This window comes from Arvicanthis niloticus, chromosome 15 (genome assembly GCF_011762505.2).
Source record: "Arvicanthis niloticus isolate mArvNil1 chromosome 15, mArvNil1.pat.X, whole genome shotgun sequence".
Lineage (NCBI taxonomy): Eukaryota > Metazoa > Chordata > Mammalia > Rodentia > Muridae > Arvicanthis > Arvicanthis niloticus.
Window position 1 is genome coordinate 7130543 of NC_047672.1, and position 22028 is coordinate 7152570.

At 39.2% G+C, this 22028-nt stretch overlaps 1 pseudogene; it reads right to left on the reverse strand.

Moving 5' to 3' along the window:
* Positions 1-314: 314 nt before the first annotated feature.
* On the reverse strand, positions 315-1418 carry LOC117720964 (putative vomeronasal receptor-like protein 4; annotated as a pseudogene).
* Positions 1419-22028: the final 20610 nt, after the last annotated feature.

The following is a 22028-nucleotide window of genomic DNA, read 5'->3' on the forward strand; positions in this document are numbered from 1 at the left end:
ATAGCACAAATTTTATTAAATCATAAGAAGAATCTTGCTTTGCTACTTGAATTATTAAATTTTAAGAATTTGTATTTCGGAAACTAACTAGTACTACAAAAAATTGATTATTTATACTCAGCAGTAAGTCCAACTCCAGAGGATGCCATGACATCTTCTCACCTCTGAACACCAGAAATGCACACAGGCATGTAGTCTGGTACAATACTTGTACATATAAACATGAAATAAATTGATAGCTTTTTAAAGAAGAGAGAACCATCTTTTTAAAAACATATGTGGTGGCATTTTTGACTGCAAGTTTTTCAGCAGAATTATATTCTGTTATCAAAACTGATTTGCACCAATGGAGTAATTGTGGGATAGGCATTCATCACAAACTTCTGAACAGCCAAGAGGAATGGATTGTACCTCCATAACAGGAGTGAGGTCATTGAGATAATGAAGTCTACCCAATACATGACCACAAAGAAAACCACGAGCACCAAAAATCTGGATGGCCCTTTTCAGGGGATGTTCTCACCTGGCTGATGCTATGAAGATGCTTGAATTGCCTCCAATGTCTGAACAGGATAATCACCATGTATGTGCTTGTAGTCAGCATGACTATTACAGAAACACATCTCTGGATGTTGTCACTGTTAAAATCACTCCTCTGAACATGTGATTCATGACTAAGAGTGAGCAGGCTTACTGACCTTCATTTGACTGGTCCCACTCACGTTGGTATAAGCACCAACAAAGAAGATATAGGTACTACTAAATGATATATTGAAAGACAAAATACAGAAGAAAGCATATATTATGTATTTTTTTTAGTTTTTCGTTTAAATTTTGCTAACAGTGAGGTACTGGGTCTGATAGTGGCAGCCTGAACCACACTCAGGAGACAGGTGGTGCAGATAGAGAGGCCTCTCATCACCCTTTTATATAAAAAGTTACCTTACATTTGAAGTCATTCTCAATGTTCAGTGATGTGAATAAGTCTCCAAGCCAAATATCCCCTGCACTAAGGAACATCATTATGTGAATTAAAGTCAATTGACAGGAGATCAAGTCCGTGGGCTTAGGTCTGAGACCTAAGATTATGAAAACATAGAAACAAAGAAGAAACATATTGGCCAGGACTCCAAGTCCAGCTTGGAATAAAGAACATTCTTGAGTGAGAACGTAAGTGGAGAGTGTATTATTCCTCTTAAGAGCTTAGTGGAAGTTTATTTCATGTATCTGAAAAAAATAGAGCACACATCAATTTGTGTGATACACTGGATAAATTATCATTCTCTTTTCCATACTAATTCTTGAATAGCCTGTCTCTTTAACTTTGATCTTCCAGACTGTACATCATAGACTTCATTTCTATGTCTTCCATGTATCTGATGTATATACAGAAAATTATAGATAATAAATACAGCCATAGTCGTATCTGTATACCAGAATGCTCACTTTGTGGGCCTGTACTACACCCACTCTCATCATGTCTCAGATTCCAGCCCATTGTTTTAATTGCCTCATTCTTGTTATAACCTAAAACAGTAGTGATGACCACAGAATGTTTTCTGTATGTACAACTGAAAAAGATATATTAATCTGGAAAATGTTAACAAGTGAAATTGAAAATACCAGGTGAATCAGTCTCACATTCTATAATTTTACAGTGCTCTATTTTACAACTATTCATGTTTTGACTCATAATTCTAATGCAACCACAATGATATTCACAGTAATCACACTAGTTTAATGTCTTTCTCAATCCATCTGTACTAATGTTCCATTTTCCAAGAAATATTATATCCCCAGAATCTGAATTAAAGAGATAGATACAGTTGGAGACCATCAGTTAACTTCCACACCTTATGAACATTAGTTTAAAGAACTAACCACCAGCTACCAAGACAAATAGTATTTTTTCATTTTTCATTCCTTTTGGAGTGTAATTAGTTAATAGAATGAGTAGTTATGGCTTTTCAGAAATCCATGTTGATATCTGACCTACCTACATCTTTCTTCTGTATTTATCCCCTCCACACTCTATGAAGCCTCTCTTTTCCTTGTTCACTGAGGAGACCATTTGTACCCTGAGATTCTGCTCTCTATGGCTTCCATCTCACCCCATATGGTCAATGCTCCTTTCTTACTCTCCTGGTTTCTCTACTTATTATAAACTACCTACATCTCCCTGATAAGAGAGAACCTGGGGCACTAAGACAAACACTATATCAACACGTTATTGCAAACATGAACTCACTGACAATGACCAGATAGTGATCCTGTTTGCACATTTTTGTTTCACAACAGATTCCTTCCCATGCAGTGGAAAACAAGGTCCCCAGTGGTACCATGTGTCTTCAGAATCCACACACTTTTCACAGTTTTACTCAGCAGTCTTACATTTAGTGCCTATGTTTAGTTATTGACATGGTGATCAGCATCAATTTATTACTGAATTAACTAAATACATACTTTAAATCAGCTTGTGACAGAGAAATGAAAAATGACTACACTGAATTAAACTCTTGTGAGAAAAGAGTGTCCAATTACATTTTCACGTTCATACATATATTCCACATATATAGACACACGCATGTGTGTATGGAAATAATTCAGAAGTTAGTGCCTGAGAGACCATCCTACAACTTTTCTATGAATATTACAACATAAGTCACACTTTTTATATTTACATTATTTTGTTTTTAAAAATCTTAATCTAGTAAAGGAATAGATTCATTTAAATTACAAGAGCTAAACATTGAATTCTCTCTCACAGACATTTACAGTACCTGCATACTGGTGTTCTATTTATAAAAGCTACAAGATATAGGGTGGAGACGTAACTCAGTGTCCAAGACCATATTATACTTTTGGAAAGACGTGGTTTGATTCTCAGCAATGACATGGTGGCTTGTGACTATATGTGACTCTGGTGGAAGGGGATATAAACACTCTGACAAGGCACATAGGAGGCACACAGATAATATATGTAGGCAAAATATACATAGTATAAAATAAGTAAATAAGGCTCAAGGAGAATACTTAATTCATGCCTTCTTCTGCAAACTGTAAAATCAATAGCCCAATTCTAATTTTAAAGCTACAAATGAACAAATCATACACATATGATAATTTATTATTAATTCTACTTCAAAAATTATAATATAAGCAATAGTATAATTAATGTAAAAATGATAATGTAATTAGGTAAAAGATAGTAATGTGAAATGTTTTTTCTTTTTATGGATGGGATATTTTCTTTATTTGCATTTCAAATGTTATCACCTTTCCAAGTTTCCTCCCCACTCCATAAACCCACTATCTGATCCCCTATGCCCATGCTTCTATAAGGGTGTTCTCCCACCCACCCACACAGGCCTTCCCACCCTGACATTCCTTTTCTTATCCCAAATATATGAACTTCAACCTCTGTACATTATATACACTGCTTTGTAAACGTTTATCACATACAGAAAACGGCCCATCTTCTAAATCATAAACTGGCATCTTTCTTGGAACTCACTAGAGCTAATGGTGAAAAATGCCATAGCTATCATGGGTAAAACACATTTGTAAACATAGATATATACTGAGAAAAATCATGTTTTATTTATTTAAAAAATGCAGTTTTGGCAGCTTCCATGTTAGTTTAAGTTGAAATATTTAGTTATACATAATAAAAGCAAGAGTATACCCATAAACATTTATAACAGTGGAGAAGCCAGCACTATAGATTGACCAAGACCAAAGCCTAAGCACTCTAAAGCTATGTGTCTGAAGAAACATGAAACACACACACACAGAGAGAGAGAGAGAGAGAGAGAGAGAGAGAGAGAGAGAGAGAACCATCTTCATGCACCCACCTCATGCAATGTAGTTATTCAGTGCTCTGTCTATTCTCAAGTATTCCGGGATGTTAGTCTTTTGTGAGACACTGAATTATGGGCAAGTGTACCTTGTTGCTCTCTCTGCTTGAAGCTGTAGTCCAATAAGTTTAAACTGGTAAATAACCTGTCACATTCCTGCATTTTGTCATGATAGGAGGGTTGCTGTGCAGAGGTTTGAGTGAGTTCTGGGTCCTGAGACAGGGTCATGCAGAGGTTCATGTGATATCCCAGGTCCAAGCACCTTGGAGGGATTATAGCCCAGTGCAAATGTCAAATGAGTGGTTCTCATTGTTCTTGACATGGGTGGCATGTGGCCTTCTTCTTTCTTCCTTTAACCCAATGAGGTCATTTCCACTGCCCTGTTCTTGGTTTGCACTGATAGAAGTCTGAGAGACAGCTTCTTAGCCATGTTTTTGTGAGTGTTGCTGAATATTTTGCCCTGCCTGCAGATTTAGCAGCAATGGTGTCAGTTAAAAGATCAATGTTGACTGTCTTGTTGTGGTGGTGGGAGGCAGCAGCCTGAGAGCTGACATGCAGGTGCCCACCAAGCCTGTGTCTTAATAACTGCCTTCCTCTCCCAGGTCTCAGAAACTGCAAGAGGGCTGAAATTGGCCACATCCCAGAAAGAGCACCCCCTGCAGGAGGAGTTGCCACCTTCCCAGGAGAATGATATCCTGACTGAGCAGGAGCTTGAGAACCTGACTGAGCAGGGGGGCTTGAGATCCTGACTGAGCAGGAGAATGAGGTCCTGACTGAGCAGGAGGAGCTTGAGATCCTGACTGAGCAGGAGAATGAGGTCCTGACTGAGCAGGAGGAGCTTGAGATCCTAACTGAGCAGGAGAATGAGGTCCTGACTGAGCAGGAGGAGCTCCTGGCCATGAATCAGTCTCTACATAATCAGATTGCCTCGGAGAAAGAAAAGATCAACCGCCTCCGAGCTGAGATTTCAGAGATCCAGAGCTGCCAGCAGCATGGACAAAGTGAGACGGGGGAGTACTCCTCTGACAGCGAGAGCGACAGCAAGGATGAGGAGGAGCTACAGATCATTCTGGAAGACCTACAGAGGGAGAATGAAGAGTTAGAAATCAAGAACGATCACTTGAACCAAGCAGTTCACGAGGAACGGGAGGCCATCATTGGGCTTCGAGTGCAGATCCGGCTGCTCCAGATGCAGGGAGCTAAGTCTGAGCAGCAGCTACAGAAGGAGGAGGAGCCTGAGAGGCAGGAGGGCACACCCCCCCTCCCCCATGATGATATCCTGGAGGTGAGAGCAGCCAAGGAGGAGGCAAAGCCCTAGCCCAGCAAAGACTGAAAGGAGACACCCATCTGAACTGCTGGCCGGGCCCTGTGCATCATATTTTAAGCAAGAGTCAGCTGCCTTTCCTTTCCTGCTGGACATTCTGTAAAGGTTCTCAGAGAGGCTCCCTCTTGCACACATCTGACTCTGAATGAGGCTCAGGTCCTAGGAAGATGAAGTGCTGTACAAATGGGGGGCTTGCAGGGAACACAGGCATTTCCAGATAGTGTCAGCTTATTTGAAAATTAATTTTGTTTGTTAAAAAATAACTATTTTTAAAAAGCTGCTAAGCCCCATCCTCAACAGACAGAGAATTCCTTGGAGAAATCTTCTTCCACATAGTTCCTTCATCAGTGTGAGTAAGCCCTGAGTCTCAGTCAGTGAGCCAGCCTGGCTGATTTGGGCTCTGATTCCCTTTCCTGTCCTTTCAAGACCAGTTGAGAGAGAATTGAGGTGACTGTTGCCACCAACTGTCCAAGAGGAGAAACAGCTGTAGTCTGTGCTGCTAATGTCCAGTGAGAGAAAGCTGCTCAACCATGTTTTCTTTAGGGTTTGCTTCAAGTTTTGTTTTTTATTGTTTGCATTTTTATTATGGCATAGGGAAGTTATATGTTCTTGTTATCATTTTTCATTTTTGGTTTTTGCTTTTAATTCATTATATTAACTGTTCTTTTTTAAGCATGTCTTTTAAAGTTTCATTTATTTATGAATAAATATTGATTTGCAACTCTTGACTGTTAAGACCACCTTCCTTATTCATGTGTTCTGTGCCCTCCTGTAGACCTAGAACACACAGGCAGAGTTGGATCTCTGTAAGTTCCAGGCAGACTTGCCTATATAGAAAATTCAAGCCACCAAGGGTACACAAGGTGATGATGTCTTTTTAGTGGATAATGTAGCTTCCACCATGGATACAGACTTTATGATGGATTTCCTACTCCTAAATTATAGCTCTCTATGGCGGATATTCTCTACTGACCAGGTGAAGCAGATATTATGTAATGTACTGGCATTGCTCTACAGCTGCTGAGGAAATAACAACATTCACAAAGGAGGATACAATCAATCAGGAGTCCCAGAAGTATATACCTCAGTTTTCTTGCAAACATCATCAGTAGTGACCACACACAGATAAAATGACCTTCCACGTCATGCTCTGAAATAACTTTTGACAGATGCTACAGTTCTTGAACATACTTTTGCTGTCTTTTCTTAAAATTGTTTAGATTTACTTTTATTATCTATGTGAATGGTTCTTTTTCCTACTGTATGTCTGAAGTCCCTCCTGAGTCTAGTTCCCTCAGAGGCCAGAAGAAGGTATAACAGTCATGTTGTAGATGATTGTTAGGCCCCATGTGAGTGTTCTGAGAGAACAGCAGATGCTCTAAGCTGTGAGTCATCCCCACACCTCCTGCAGTTGGGTCCTTTCCTTCTAGGGCATGTGGTGTGTCAGGTGGACTAGATCACATCCAATCAATGGAGACATGTAGGTAGATGTGTAGGTACAGGTGCTTGAGCTGCTCATGGTCACTGTTGAGGCTGCCAGGCATCGATGCAGGTGTCTGGTGTGCCCACTGCTCTTTGTGTGTTCAGGATCATGCTCCAGCATCTCTTATTTTCACTTTTAGAGCAGATCTCTCACCTCTAATGTAAGGAGAGGATGTAGATTAGGCATACTCTTAAACTTCAGAACTGAGTGTAGCCTCATGTAAGAAGTGCAGGGACAATGAATCCAGCTTGATAACAAGAAAAGTGTCTCATTCTAAGCAATTTTGGGAGGAAGCTCAAGAGCAGCCACAATGAATGGAGTGTGCAGCTGTGACCACGTGTTTCTGATGGAGATCAACATGTTCAAGGGTGGAGCCTTGGAGGGACAGTTGAAGCTGCTCTTTTGTCATAGCAGACAGATCTGGGAGTCCATTGAAGATTGGCTTCTTCCAGGTGACTCTTATGCGATATATGGAATGGAAGTGACTGATGGAGACTGGAGATCAGTCAGAGGGTTAAAGTGTTAAGGAAGTAATCCACAGATAGTCACTGGCAAAGCAGAACATGTAAAGGCTCAGCAGCCAGAGCAACAGGGAAGCAGCTTTGGTTCCTCTCTCCCATAGGTCTTCAGCTTCTTATGAGCTGATCCTGATGTCGTAGCCTTCATCAGTAGCATTCTAGAGGATAGGTGAGACGAGATTTAGACCACTTCCTTGTTACAGTTTTATTTGTGGGGTCACCTTGAATATTCTAGTACCTTGAGGGGACTTGGTACTCACATCTGGGTCCTCACAACAGTGAGTGGTGTGTTTGGTAAATCCTACCAGATGCATATATTAACCTGGAGTTTTCTACTGGCACACATGACATGAGTCAATAGCTAATGTCAGCCTTTAGAAGACTAACCTGTCATTAAGGTACAATGTAGACTGAGGTTTGTTATTTTCTCTCCCATCAAGCTAAACATTCCCAAATCTTGAAAGCATTCGGTAAACCATTCTCATGAGGCAGTCTTGAGATGGCAACAGTGTCAGCTGAGTGTCTTCATCCAGCCTACCCTGTAATTGTTATAGAAGATGAATTGGGTTCCAGACCTGGAATGTGATTTAGAGGTGGAGTATTTGCCTAGCTTACAAAATGTAGTAGATTGACCCCTAGTCTGGGGGGATACATGGGAAAAACAATAAAATAAAGAACCAAATTGTATTGAGGTGTAACTCTACAACAAAAGGAGAATCCCCATAGGTGCTTTCAAGTCACTCTAACCTCTTGGCTACCCCACAAAACCCAGCATCCTCCATGGATTCCAATTTTGGTGTATTTTTATTAATGCACACATAATTCAAAGTGTGCAAAGAATGTGCACAATGTCAGAAATGCACCTCCCCTCCCCCCCACACAAACACACACATACACATCACTGAGATCAATGCAGATAAAGAGCTCATGAAATACTTGGTTTGAGATGATCAGCTGATCAGATGGATCAACTGGTAGCCATCCATGGTGCCAAACTTAGAAACAGTGAGTTCCTTCCTTGAAAATAACATGGAAAAAAAAAAAACGTATCTCCCACAGACTTCCGCTGATCTTTGTGTTTGGGTGTGTGTGTTTTGGTGTGTGTATGGGTGTGTATGTGTTTTGCATTCATGAACCCATTATAACCATTTGAATATGAATCAGAAGACCAACTAATGTTGAGGTGTGTACAGACTCTGTTAATGTGTTATGGCATCTTGCAGGTAACACTGACATAGTGGGCTTCTTCAATTCAACCCTGCAAGCCAGACTATGGAAGTTTTTCAGTGTGGCCTGTCTTTTGCATCACCCACCCACAGAGAACAGCAAGAGCTTCATTCATTACATGCTGCAGTTTCCATAGGCGAGGCAAAGCCTCATCCCAATGAGAGGGTGGTAGGATTTGATGGCAGGAAAGAAATCAAAGATCAAATCAATCAACTAATAAACAAAGAGAATAATATAAACAGTTATGGAAACCAAGAGGTGGTTCTTGTGAAAATCAACAAGATATACAAGCCCTTACTGACACGAAATAAAAGCCAGAGAAACACTACCCAAATTAACAGAATCAGAAATAAAAAAGGGACATAACAACAGACACAGAACAAATTTTAAAAATTCGGTGTAACTTCAGAAGCCGGTGCTCCAAAAAAATGGAAGATCTACAGGAAAATGGGTAATATTCTAAATAGATACCAATTACTAAAGTTAAATTCAGATCTGGTAACATAACTAAATGATCCTATAAGCACTAAGAAAACAGAAACAGTCATCAAAAGTCTTCCATATCCCCTTTCCCCCAAATAAAAGGCCAGGACCACTTAAGTTTAGGGCAGAATTGGACCAGACTTTTAATGAAGACCTAAGACCAATAGTCCTCCAACTATTCCAATGAATATAAATAAAAGGAATATTGCCAAACTCCTTTTCTAAAGGCACAATCCAACTGGTAACTATATCACACAAAGATACAACATGAAATGGGAATTAGAGAGAAACTTCCACCATGAACATTGAAGGAAAAACACTCACAGAATCCAGAACACATGAAAGACAGCATTGAAGATGACCAAGTTGATTCATCGTAGGGATACAGGGGTGTTTCAATATAGAAACATCCATAACTCAATCCAGAAAAAATAACCCACTGGAAAAAAACTACATTGTCATCTTATTAGATGCTGAAAATCCTACATATCTTCTTGTTAAAAATCCTGTGGAGTGGGGGGATACAATATGCATACCTATATATAATATAAAATAATATATAATATAATTAATATATAATATAATTATACGTATAGTAATAATATAAAAGCAATAAACTCAAGCCAATAAAAACATCAAATCAATGAAGAAAGGGAAGCTCAGGACCCATCAGCCACTCACACCCTGCCCCTACAGAATACCACCCTCTTCCACCCCACGCTTGTTATTTGTTGTTGTTGTTATTATTGTTTTGCTTTGTTTTGTTGGTTTTTTGTCTTTTGGTTTTTTGGCTGGAGAAGATGCCTAGCTGATGTGTTCCCAGGAAGACTCCATAACTTGATTCATTCTAGAGGAACCACTACACTCAGAGCAGTGAGTAAGAACCGTCTCCCACTATTCTACGGCCCAGAGTTATAAGTGGGAACCTGGGGAACTCAGGACTCATCAGCTACCCAAACCCCACACCTCTAGAATACCACCCCCTTCAACCACTTACTTGGTCCTTTTGGCTGGGGCAGACACCTAGCTGGTCTGCTCCTAAAGAGCCATCATATGCTGAGCCATCCTTGAGGAACCCGTGCACTCAGAGCAGAGAAGGAACCACTGCACTCAGTGCAGCAGGATTTAAGGATCCCTCCTCCCCTGGCCCAGATACCGGTGGTGGCTGGAGCAGTCTTCCAGCAGATCGGCTCTCCTCTGGAAACCGAGTCTGGAGGCACCCTAGGGAGGTCACAGACATCAGAGCTGCAGAGGTACCCAAGAAAGATCAAGGACTGCAGAGCTGCAGGCATCCTAGAGAGGACAAAGCCCACAGAGCTGCAGTGCAGGGGACACCATATCCTGAAGCATCATAGAGGAGTAACTACATTCAGAGCAGCAAACACCTAGCTGGTCTACTACTGTGGAGACATCATGTCCTGAAATATCCTAGAGGAGTCACTGAACCCAGAGCAGCTGGAGCTCAGGATCATAGAGTCATCCAGACCCCAAGGAGTTCTGACACAAACAAGATAACTGGAAAGGCAGACTCCAGTCAGAACCAGTGAGTGTGAGTAGCACTACAGCTACCCAAATGGCAAAAGGCAAGCATAAGAACATAAACAAAAAACCAAAGTTAATTGGCATCACCAGAACCCAGTTCCCCCACCATAGCATGTCCTGAACACCACACCACACCACACCAGAAAAACAGGACTCAGAATTAACATCACTTCTCATGTTGATAATAGAGGACTTTAAAACAGACATGAACAACACTCTCAAAGAATTTGAGGAGAATGCAGGTAAACAGGGAGAAGCCCTTAAAGAAATGCAAGAAAACACAACCAAAGAGGTGAAGGAATTACACAAAACCATCCAGGATCTAAAAATTGAAGTAGAAACAATAAAGAAATCTCAAAAGGAGACTACCCTGGAGGTAGAAAACCTAGGAGAAAGATCAGGAGTCATAGACACAAGCATAACCAACAGAATACAAAAGATAAAAGAAAGAATCTCATGTGCAGAAGATACCATGGAAAACATAGACACAACGGTCAAAGAAAATGTAAAATGTAAAAAGCTCCTAACACAAAACATCCAGGAAATCCAGGACACAATGAGAAGACCAAACCTAAGGATAATAGGTATAGATGAAGGTGAAGACTCCCAACTTAAAGGGCCAGTAAATATCTTCAACAAAATTATAGAGAAAACTCCCCTAACCTAAAGAAAGAGATGTCCTTAAATATACAAAAAGCCTACAGAACCCCAAATAGACTAGACCAAAAAAGAAACACCTCCCGCCACATAATAATCAAAACATCAAATATACAGAACAAAGAAAAGATACTAAAAGCAGTAATGGAAAAAGGCAAAGTAACATATAAAGGCAGACCTGTAAGAATTACACCAGACTTCTCACCAGAGACCATAAAAGCCAGAAGATCCTGAACCGACATCATACAGACCCTAAGAGAACACAAATGCCAGCCCAGACTATTATACCCAGCAAAGCTGTCAATCATTATTGATGGAGAAACCAAAATATTCCATGATAAATCCAAATTTACACAGTATCTCAACACAAATCCAACACTTCAAAGAATAATTGATGGAAAACTCCAACACAAGGAGGGAAACTACAACCTAGAAAAAGCAAGAAAGTAATCTTCCAAAAGCCGTAAACGAAGTTAGCTACACAAACATATCTCCACTGCCAATAACAAAAGTAACAGAAACAACATTCCTTTCTCCTTAATATCTCTTAATATCAATGGACTCAATTCTCCAATAAAAAGACATAGACTATCAGACTGGATATGTAAGCAGGACCCAACATTTTGCTGCATTCAAGAAACTCACCTCTGTGAAAAAGACAGACACTACCTAGGAGTGAAAGGTTGGAAAACCATCTTCCAAGCAAATGGTCCCAAGAAACAAGCTGGAGTAGCAATTCTAATATCAAATAAAATCATTTTCAACCAAAAGTAATCAAAAAAGATAAAGAAGGACACTTCATGTTCATCAAAAGGAAAATGTACCAAGACGAACTTGCAATTCTGAACATCTATGCCCCAAATGCAAGGGCACCCACATACATAAAAGAAACTTTACTAAAGCTTAAAGCATACATTGCACCCTACACAATAATAGTGGGAGATTTCAACACCCCACTCTCAGCTATGGACAGATCATGGAAACAGAAACTAAACCGAGACACAATGAAACTAACAGAAGTTATGAACCAATTGGACTTAACTGACATCTATAGAACATTTCATCCTAAAACAAAAGAATATACCTTCTTCTCAGCACCTCATGGTACCTTCTTCGAAAATAGACCAAATAATTGTCACAAAACAGGCCTCAATAGATACAAAAAGATTGAAATAATCCCTAGTACCTTATCAGACCACCATGGACTAAGACTCATCTTTGACATGGACAAAAACAACAGAAAGCCCACATACACTTGGAAACTGAACAATGCTCTACTCAATGATAACTTGGTCAAGGAAGAAATAAAGAAAGAAATTAAACTTTTTAGATTTAAATGAAAATGAAGACACATCATATCAAAACGTGTGGGGACTCACTGAAAGCAGTACTAAGAGAAAAAATCATAGCTCAAAGTTCTCACAAAAAGAAATTAGAAAGAGCATACATCAACAACTTGACAGCAAACCTGAAAGCATTAGAACAAAAAGAAGCTAATATACCCAAGAGGAGTAGATGGCAGGAAATAATCAAACTCAGGGCTGAAATCAACCAAGTTGAAACAGAAAGAACTATACAAAATATCAACAAAACCAGGAGCTGGTTCATTGAGAAAAATCAACAAGATAGACAAACCCTTAGCCAGACTAACCAAAGGGGCGCAGAGACAGTACTCAAATTAATAAAATCAGAACTGAAAAGAGAGACATAACAATAGAAACAGAGGAAATTAAAAAAAAAATAATGAGATCCTACAACAAAGGACTATACTCAACAAAATTGGAAAATCTGCATGAAATGGACATTTTTCTAGATCGATACGAGGTACCAAAGTTAACCAAGGAGCAGATAAACCATGTAAACAGGTAGCATAACCCCTAAAGAAATAGAAGCAGTCATTAAAAATCTCCCCACCAAAAAAAGTCCAGGGCCAGATGGTTTTAGTGCAGAATTCTATCAGACCTTCCAGGAAGACCCAATACCAATCCTCTTCAAACTATTCCACAGAATAGAAACAGCAGGAACAATACACAATTCATTCTGTGAAGCTACAATTACACTCATACCTAAGCCTCAGAAAGACCCAATGAAGAAAGGGAACTACAGACCAGTCTCTCTTATGAATATTGATGCAAAAATACTCAATAAAATTCGCGCAAACCGAATCCAAGAACACATCAAAGCAATCATCCATCATAATCCAAGTAGGCTTTGTCCCAGGAATGCAGGGATGGTTCAATATTCGGAAATCCATCAATGTAATCCACTACATAAATAAACTCAAAGAAAAAAACACATGATAATCTCACTAGATGCTGAGAAAGCATTTGACAAAATTCAACATCCCTTCATGTTAAAAGTCTTGGAAAGATTAGGAATTCAAGGTCCATACCTAAACATAGTAAAAGCAATATACAGAAAGCCAGTAGGCAACATCAAACTAAATGTTCAGAAACTTGAAGCAATCCCACTAAGATCAGCAACTAGACAAGGCTGCTCACTCCCACCCTACCTATTCAATATAGTACTGGAAGTCCTAGCTAGAGCAATTAGACAACAAAAGGAAGTCCAAAGGGATACAGAGAGGAAAAGGAAGAAGTCAAAATTTCACTATTTGCAGATGATATGATAGTATACTTTAGTGACCCTGAAACTTCCACCAGAGAACTCCTAAACCTGATAAACAATTTCAGTAAAGTGGCTGGATATAAAATCAACTCAAACTCAAAAGATAAAAAGGCTGAGAATGAAATTAGGGAAATGACACCTTTAACAATAGTTACAAAAAATATAAAATATCTTGGAGTGAATCTAACCAAGCAAGTGAAAGACCTGTATGACAAGAACTTCAAGTCTCTGAAGAAAGAAATTGAAGAAGATCTCAGAAGATGGAAAAATCTCCCATGCTCCTGCATTGGCAGGGTTAATTTAGTAAAAATGGCCATCTTGCCAAAAGCAAACTATAGATTCAATGCAATCCCCATCAACATTCCAAATCAATTCTTCATAAAGATAGAAAGAGCAACTTGCAAATTTATTTGGAGCAACAAAAATCCCAGGATAGCGAGAACTATTCTCAACAACAAAAGAACTTCTGGGGGAATCACTGTCCCTGACCGCAAACTATACTACAGGGCAATAGTAATAAAAACGGAATGGTATTGGTACAGAGACTGGCAGGAAGATCAATGGAATAGAATTGAAGATCCAGAAATGAGCCCACATACCTATGGTCACTTGATCTTTGACAAAGGAGCTAAAACCATCCAGTGGAAAAAGGACAGCATTTTCAGCAAATGGGTGTGGGTTCAACTGGAGGTCAACATGTAGAAGGATGCAAATCAATCCATTCATATCTCCTTGTAGAAAGCTCAAATTCAAGTGGATAAAAGACCTTAACTTAAAAACAGATACACTGAAACTAATAGAAGAGAAGGTGGGAAAGACCCTCGAATACCTAGGCACAGGGGAAATGTTCCTGAACAGAACACCAATAGCTTATGCTCTAAGGTCAAGAATTGACAAATGGGACCTCATAAAATTGCAAAGCTTCTGTAAGGCAAAGGACATTGTCAATAAGACAAAATGTCAACCAACAGATTGGGAAAAGATCTTAACCAATCCTACATCCAATAGAGGGCTAATATCCAATATATACAAAGAACTCAAGAAATCATACTCTAGACAACCATATAATCCTATTAAAAATGGGGTACAGAGCTAAACAGAGAATTCTCAAAATAGGAAACTCGAATAGATGAGAAACACCTTAAGACATGCTCAACATCCTTAGTCATCAGGGAAATGCAAATCAAAACAACCCTGAGATACCACCTCACACCAGTCAGAATGGCTAAGATCAAAAACTCAGGTGATATTAGATGCTGGTGAGGATGCGGAGAAAGAGGAACACTCCTTTATTGTTGGTGGGATTGCAAGCTGGTCCACCCACTCTGCAAATCAGTCTGGCAGTTCCTCAGAAAACTGGACATAGCATTACCTGAGGATCCAGCTATACCACTCCTGGGCATATATCCAGAAGATGCTCCAACATATAATAAGGACATATGCTCCACTATGTTCATAGCAGCCTTATTTATAATAGCCAGAAGCTGGAAAGAACCAAGATGTCCCTCAACAGAGGAATGGATACAAAATGTGGTACATCTACACAATGGAGTATTTACTCAGCTATTAAAAATAATGTATTGGAGAAATTTTTAGGTAAATGGGTGGATCTAGAAATTATCATCCTGAGTGAGTTAACCCAATCACAAAAGAACACACATGGTAGTTATTCACTGTTAAGCAGATGTTAGCCCAAAAGCTTGGAATAGCAGAGACTCAACCTGCAGACCTCATCAAACTCATGAAGAAGGAAGACCAAGAGGGGATGCCTCAGTTCTACTTAAAACGAGTAACAAAAATATTCAAGGGAGCAAATATAGAAACAAAACATGAGACAGAAACTGAAGGAGTGGCCATCAGGAGACCACTCCATCTGGGTCTCCATCCCATGTATAGTCACCTAAGCTAGACACTGATGTGGATGGCTGGAAGTGCATGCCGTCAAGAATATGATATAGCTCTCTACTTAGAGGTCTGCCAAAGACTAACACATTCAGAGGACAATGCTCACAGCTAACCGCTGATATGATCAAGTTTTTCCCAATGGGAGAACTTAGAGAGAAGACTGAAAGAGCAGAAAGGGTTTGTGACCCCCAAGAGGAAAGCAACAATACCAAACAACCAGAGCCCCCCAGGGTGTAAACCACCAGCCTGGGAGCACATAGGGAGGGACCATGACTCCAGTGGTATATGTAGGGGAGGATGGCCTTGTCGAGCATAGGTGGGAGAGAAGTTTCTTGGTCCCACAAACAACAAACACAGAGTGTGTGTGGGGGGAATGTGAGGGTGGGTAGAGGGTAGTGGGGGTAGGTGCAGGGCACTGCCTCATAGAAGCATGAGGAGGGGGGATGGGATAGGAGGTTTCTGGATGGTGGGAGGAAGTAGAGGTAAGGGGATAAAATCTGAAAGGTAAATATAATACCCAATTTTTAAAAAAAAGAGAGATGAAAAAAAGGAAAAAAGGGGAGAAAAAGAGGAAAGAAAGAAAGAAAGAAAAAGAAAAATAAGAGATTTAAGAACACAAAGGGAAGGATTTAGAAATTTAGGAGGCAGTTTATGTTAATGGAAACAGCATGATAGAAACTGGAAAATCACACCCTCATAGAAGCACAAGGAGGGGGGATGGATAAGGGGTTCCTCTGTGGTGGAGGAAATGGGATAAGGGGATAAAATTTGAAATATAAATATTAAAACCAATTTTAAAAAGGAAAAAAAGAGAAGTGTTAGAACCAACATCTTTAAAAAAATTACAGCCCTCTAGGAAGAAGAAAAAATTTTTTCTTGATACTAAAACTTGTTCTGAGAATTGTATATTGCACAATACACAGCCTTGGTGTATCTACTCATCAAGTATACTGAGCAGACCATCCCAAACCTCTGATGTCCTGGAATTCCATCTGGATGCAGTGAAGACTCAGTGTCAGAGGCTTATCAATTTACTCTTCCCCTCACCCCTCTTCTAATATCTCAACGCCTGTAATCAGCTTGAAGCAGTTAAAGAAGAGTCAGCGCCCCTATTCCCTGGGCTTGGGGAATATGGTGGTTAATATTGGCCTGCCTCTCTAGGGAAAAGTAGTTGTTTTGTTGGAACAGGGAGGATTAGCTAAGACTTATTGCATAGCCATAACCTATTGGTAGAAATCTGTATAATTAATATCAAGATGAAGTTATAATTTCTTAAATGGTACAAAATTTACTTTGTTTTCAAATTTAAGGTTTTCATTGGTATGAGCTTCTTATTGATATAAAAGTGAGATGAATATGTATACTCTCATGGGCATTGTGCCTATATAACACATTTAGGAATACAAGGTTTAGACCCAGTCCTTCTTTAACTTTTTAAAATGATTTGGGATGGGTAGCCTATGAGTTAAGGGACTATAGCAAATTCATAGCTTTGAGTTTATTGTTAGCATGGTTTCCATATTTTATTTAGAAATAGCTGAGAGGAGTCAACAGACAACAGTCCAGGTTACCTTACATAGATAGCTGGTTTGCAAAACGTCAGAAGTCCATAGAACTGACATTACAAATATTTTATATTAATGTTCATTTTGATTAGAGACCTGTCTGCTCCTGATAGCTTCCTGTCGTGGATTCTAAGAAGAAATTGACCATCCTTGGACTTACTCCAGTTGTGCGTTGACAGCCACTAGGCAAGAATTGCCTCTTTTCATCTTCAGACAAATTACTGTCCAGAAAAGGACACACTTGCAGAATCATCGACTGATTATATTTGTCTAGACAGAGCAATCATCCCTTAATAATCCTGCATCACTAAGGTCTGTCAGGTGATCCTGGGCCAGAAGGCTGAACATTTGATGCTCCAACGTTCGGTAGTATAGGGGCTTTCAAGGTGTTCATCGGTCTCTATAAATTGGCTAAGTTTTATAAGCTATGCTTAATGCTTCCCATAATTTCAGTTAACTCAGTCATTCTTGACTTCATATGGGGTTGAAGACCTATAGTCTCATAGCCAATCCTGGCTATTTACTTTGAGAAAAAAGATCTGCATGGATGGTTTGCAGCTGACATGTATTTTAAAGCCAAGAAAAAAGCCAGGTTCAAAACTAAGTGTTTTAGTTAGGAGAGATGAAAGAGGTTCTGGTTAGTCACCCAAATGATGGACTGGGTATTAGGACTATTTGTACCTCACTGGTACAATTAGGAATAATTACGCTCTAATTGTATTTTGAGAGAAAAGTTTTATTTTAACAGGAAGGTGATATGTAGGAGGAGCTAAGGGGGACGGAGTACCGAGAGGAAGAGATGGACTAAGGAGAGGAGAAGATGAAGGAGAGGAGAAACTAGGCAATGAGAGAGAGAGAAAGAGAGAGAAAGAAGGGCGTCATGGAGGCAGATGTTCACGTGTCTCCACCAGTCAAAGATAGTTGATATATCTAGGTTGGGTACTGGGTTACACTTCTGATTGAGCATTACCAAACTTATAAAGTGTTTGATTAACATTTAAAAAATGTATAAAAGCAAAAGGAAAAGGGGGCATGGGATAGGGGTTTTCTAGGGAGGGGAAATGGGGAAAGGGGATGGCATCTGTAATGTAAATAAATAAATGAATAAATGAATAAGGATCCCAGAGGAGGCCTGAGTCCTAGCAGTTCTTCCACTCAGGAACTCAGGATCATAGGATAACAGAGACATCTGGACTCTGAGGAGTTCTGACACAAACAAGGTAACTGGAAAGACAGACTGCAGTCAGAGACAGTGAGTGCAGGTAGCAATAGAGTTAACTGGATGGTAAAAGGCAAGCACAAGAACATGAGCAACAGAAACCAAAGTTACTTGGCATCATCAGAACTCAGTTTTCCCATCATAGCAAGCCCAGGACACCCCATCACACCAGAAAAACAGGATTCAGAATTAAATTCATTTCTCATGAGGAGAATAGAGGACTTTAAGAAGGACATAAATAACTCCCTTAAAGAAGTACAGGAGAACACAGCTAAACAGGTAGAAGCCCTTAAAGAGGAAACACAAAATTCCCTTAAAGAACTGCAACAAAACACAACCAAACAGGTGAAGGAATTAAACAAAACCATCCAGGATCTAGAAATGCAAGTAGAAACAATAAAGAAATCTCAAAGGGAGACTACCCTGGAGATAGAAAACCTAGGAAAGAAATCAGGAGTCATAGACACAAGCATTACCAACAGAATACAAGGGGGAGAAGAGAGAATTTCCTGTGCAGAAGATAACGTAAAAATAAACATTGACAAAACTGTCAAAGTAAATGCAAAATGCAAAAAGCTCTTAACCCAAAACATCCAGGAAATTCAGGACAAAATTCGAAGACTAAACCTAAGGATAATAGGTATAGATGAGAGTGAAAGGGCCAGTAAACATCTTCAACAAAATTATAGAGGAAAACTTGCCTAAACTAAAGAAAGAGATGTCCATAGACATACAAGAAGCCTCCAGAATCCCAAATAGACTAGACCACAAAAGGAAATTCCTCCTGTCACATAATAATCAAAACATCCATTGCACAAAACAAAGAAAAAATACTAAAAGCAGTAAGGGAAAAAGGTAAAGTAAGATATAAAGGCAGACCTATAAGAATTACACCAGACTTCTCAACAAAGACTATAAAAGCCAGAAGGTCCTGGACAGATATCATACAGACCCTAAAAGAACACAAATGGAGCCCAGACTACTATACCCAGCAAAACCCTAAATTACCATAAATGGAAAAACCAAGATATTCCATATATGACAAAACCAAGTTTACACAATATCTGCCAACAAATCCAGCACTTCAAAAGATAATTGATGGAAAACTCCAACACAAGGAGGGAAACTACAACCTGGAAAAAGCAGGAAAGGAATCTTACAGCCACCCCAAAAGAAGATAGCTACACAAACATAATTCCACCTCTAATCACATAAATAACAGGAAGCAACAATCATTTTCCTTAATATCTCTTAACATCAATGGACTCAATTCTCCAATAAAAAGACTTAGACTATCAGACTGGATACAGAAACAGGACCCAGGATTTTGCTGCATACAGGAAACGCACCTCAGTGACAGAGACAGACACTACCTCAGAGTAAAAGGATGGAAAACAATTTTCCAAGCAAATGGTGCCAAGAAACAAGCTGGAGTAGCCATTCTAATATCAAATAAAATTGTTTTCAACCAAAAGTAATCTAAAAAGGTAAGGAAGGACACTTCATACTTATCAAAGGAAAAATCTTCCAAGAGGAACTTGCAATTCTGAACATCTATGCTCCAAATGCTAGGGACCCACATACATAAAAGAAACTTTACTAAGGCTCAAAGCACACATTGCACGTCACACAATAATAGTGGGGAATTTCAACACCCCACTCTCAACAATGGACAGATCATGGAAACAGAAACTAAACAGAGACACAATGACATTAACCGAAGTTATGAACCAAATGGATTTAACAGATATCTACAGAACATTTCATGCTAAAACAAAAATATATACCTTCTTCTTAGCACCTGATGGTACCTTCTCCAAAACAGACCATATAATTGGTCACAAAACAGGCCTCAAAAAATACAAATGATTGAAATAATCCCTTGCATCCTATCAGATCACCATGGACTAAGACTGGTCTTCAATAATACAAAAACAATGGGAAGCTCACATACAGTGTGAAAACTGAACAATGTTCTACTCAATGATGACTTGGTCAATGAAGAAAGAAAGAAAGAGAGAGAGAGAGAGAAGAGAGAGAGAGAGAGAGAAAGAGGAGAGAGAGAGAGAGATCAACTACTTTTTAGAATTTAATGAAAATGAGGACACATCATACCAAAACTTGTGGGACTCCTTGAAAGCAGTTCTAAAAGGAAAACTCACAGCTCTAAGTGCCTACAAAAAGAAACTGGAGAGCACATACACTAACAACTTGACAGCACAACTGAAAAGCTCTAGAACAAATAGAGGCAAATACACCCAAGAGGAGTAGACAGCAGGAAATAAACTCAGGGCTGAAATCAACCAAGTAGCAACAAAAAAACCTATTCAAAATATCAACAAAACTAGAAGCTGGTTCTTTGAGAAAATCAAAAGATACATAATTCCTTAACCAGAATCCCCAGAGGGCACAGAGACAGTATCTACATTAATAAAATCAGAACTGAAAAGGTAGACATAACAACAGAAACTAAGGAAATTCAAAAAAATCATCAGATCTGACTACAAAAGCCTCTACTGCACAAAACTGGAAAATCTGGGGGGGGAAAAGGACAACTTTTTAGACAGATACCATGTAACAAAGTTAAATCAGGAGCAGATAAGCCATCTAAAAGGTCCCATAACCCCTAAAGAAATAGTAGCAGCCATTAAAAGTCTCCCCACCAAATTAATCATTTTAGTGCAGAATTCTATCAGACCTTCAAGGAACACCTAATATCAATTCTCTTCAAACTATTCCACAAAATAGAAAAAGAAGGAACACTACCCAAGTTGTTTTATGAAGCCATGATCACGCACATACCTAAGCCTCACAAAGACCCAATAAAGAAAGAAAACTTTAGACTAATCTCCCTTATGAATATCGATGCAAAAATAATCCATAAAATTCTTGCAAACCAAATGCAAGAACACATCCAAACAATCATTCACCATGGTCAAGTAGGCTTTATTCCAGGAATGCAGGGATGGTTCAATATACAGGAAATCAACCAATGTAATCCACTGTCTGAACAAACTCAAAGAAAAAACACACGATCATATCACTAGATGCTGAGAAAGCATTTGACAAAATTCAACATCCCTTCACGGTAAAAGTCTTAGAAAGATTAGGAATTGAAGGCCCATACCTAAACATAGTAAAAGCAATATACAGCAAGCCAGTAGGCAACATCAAAATAATGTTCAGAAACTTGAAGCAATCCCACTAAAATCAGGCACTAGACAAGGCTACCCACTCTTTCTCTACCTACTCAATATAGTACTGGAAGTCCTAGCCAGAGCAATTAGACAACAAAGGGAAGTCAAAGGTAATCTAATAGGAAAGGAAGAAGTCAAAATATCACTATTCGCAGATGATATGATAGTATACTTAAGTGACCCCAAAACTTCCACTAGAGAATTCCTAACCAAGATTAAAAAAAAAAAAAAAAAACTTCAGCAAAGAAGCTGGTTATGAAATCAACTCAAAAAATCAATAGCCTTCCTTTACTTGAAAGATAAACAGGATAAGAAAGAAATTAGGGAAATGACATCCTTCACAATAGTCACAAATATTATAAAATATCTTGGTGTGAATCCAGCCAAGCAAGCGAAAGATGTGTATGACAAGAACTTCAAGTC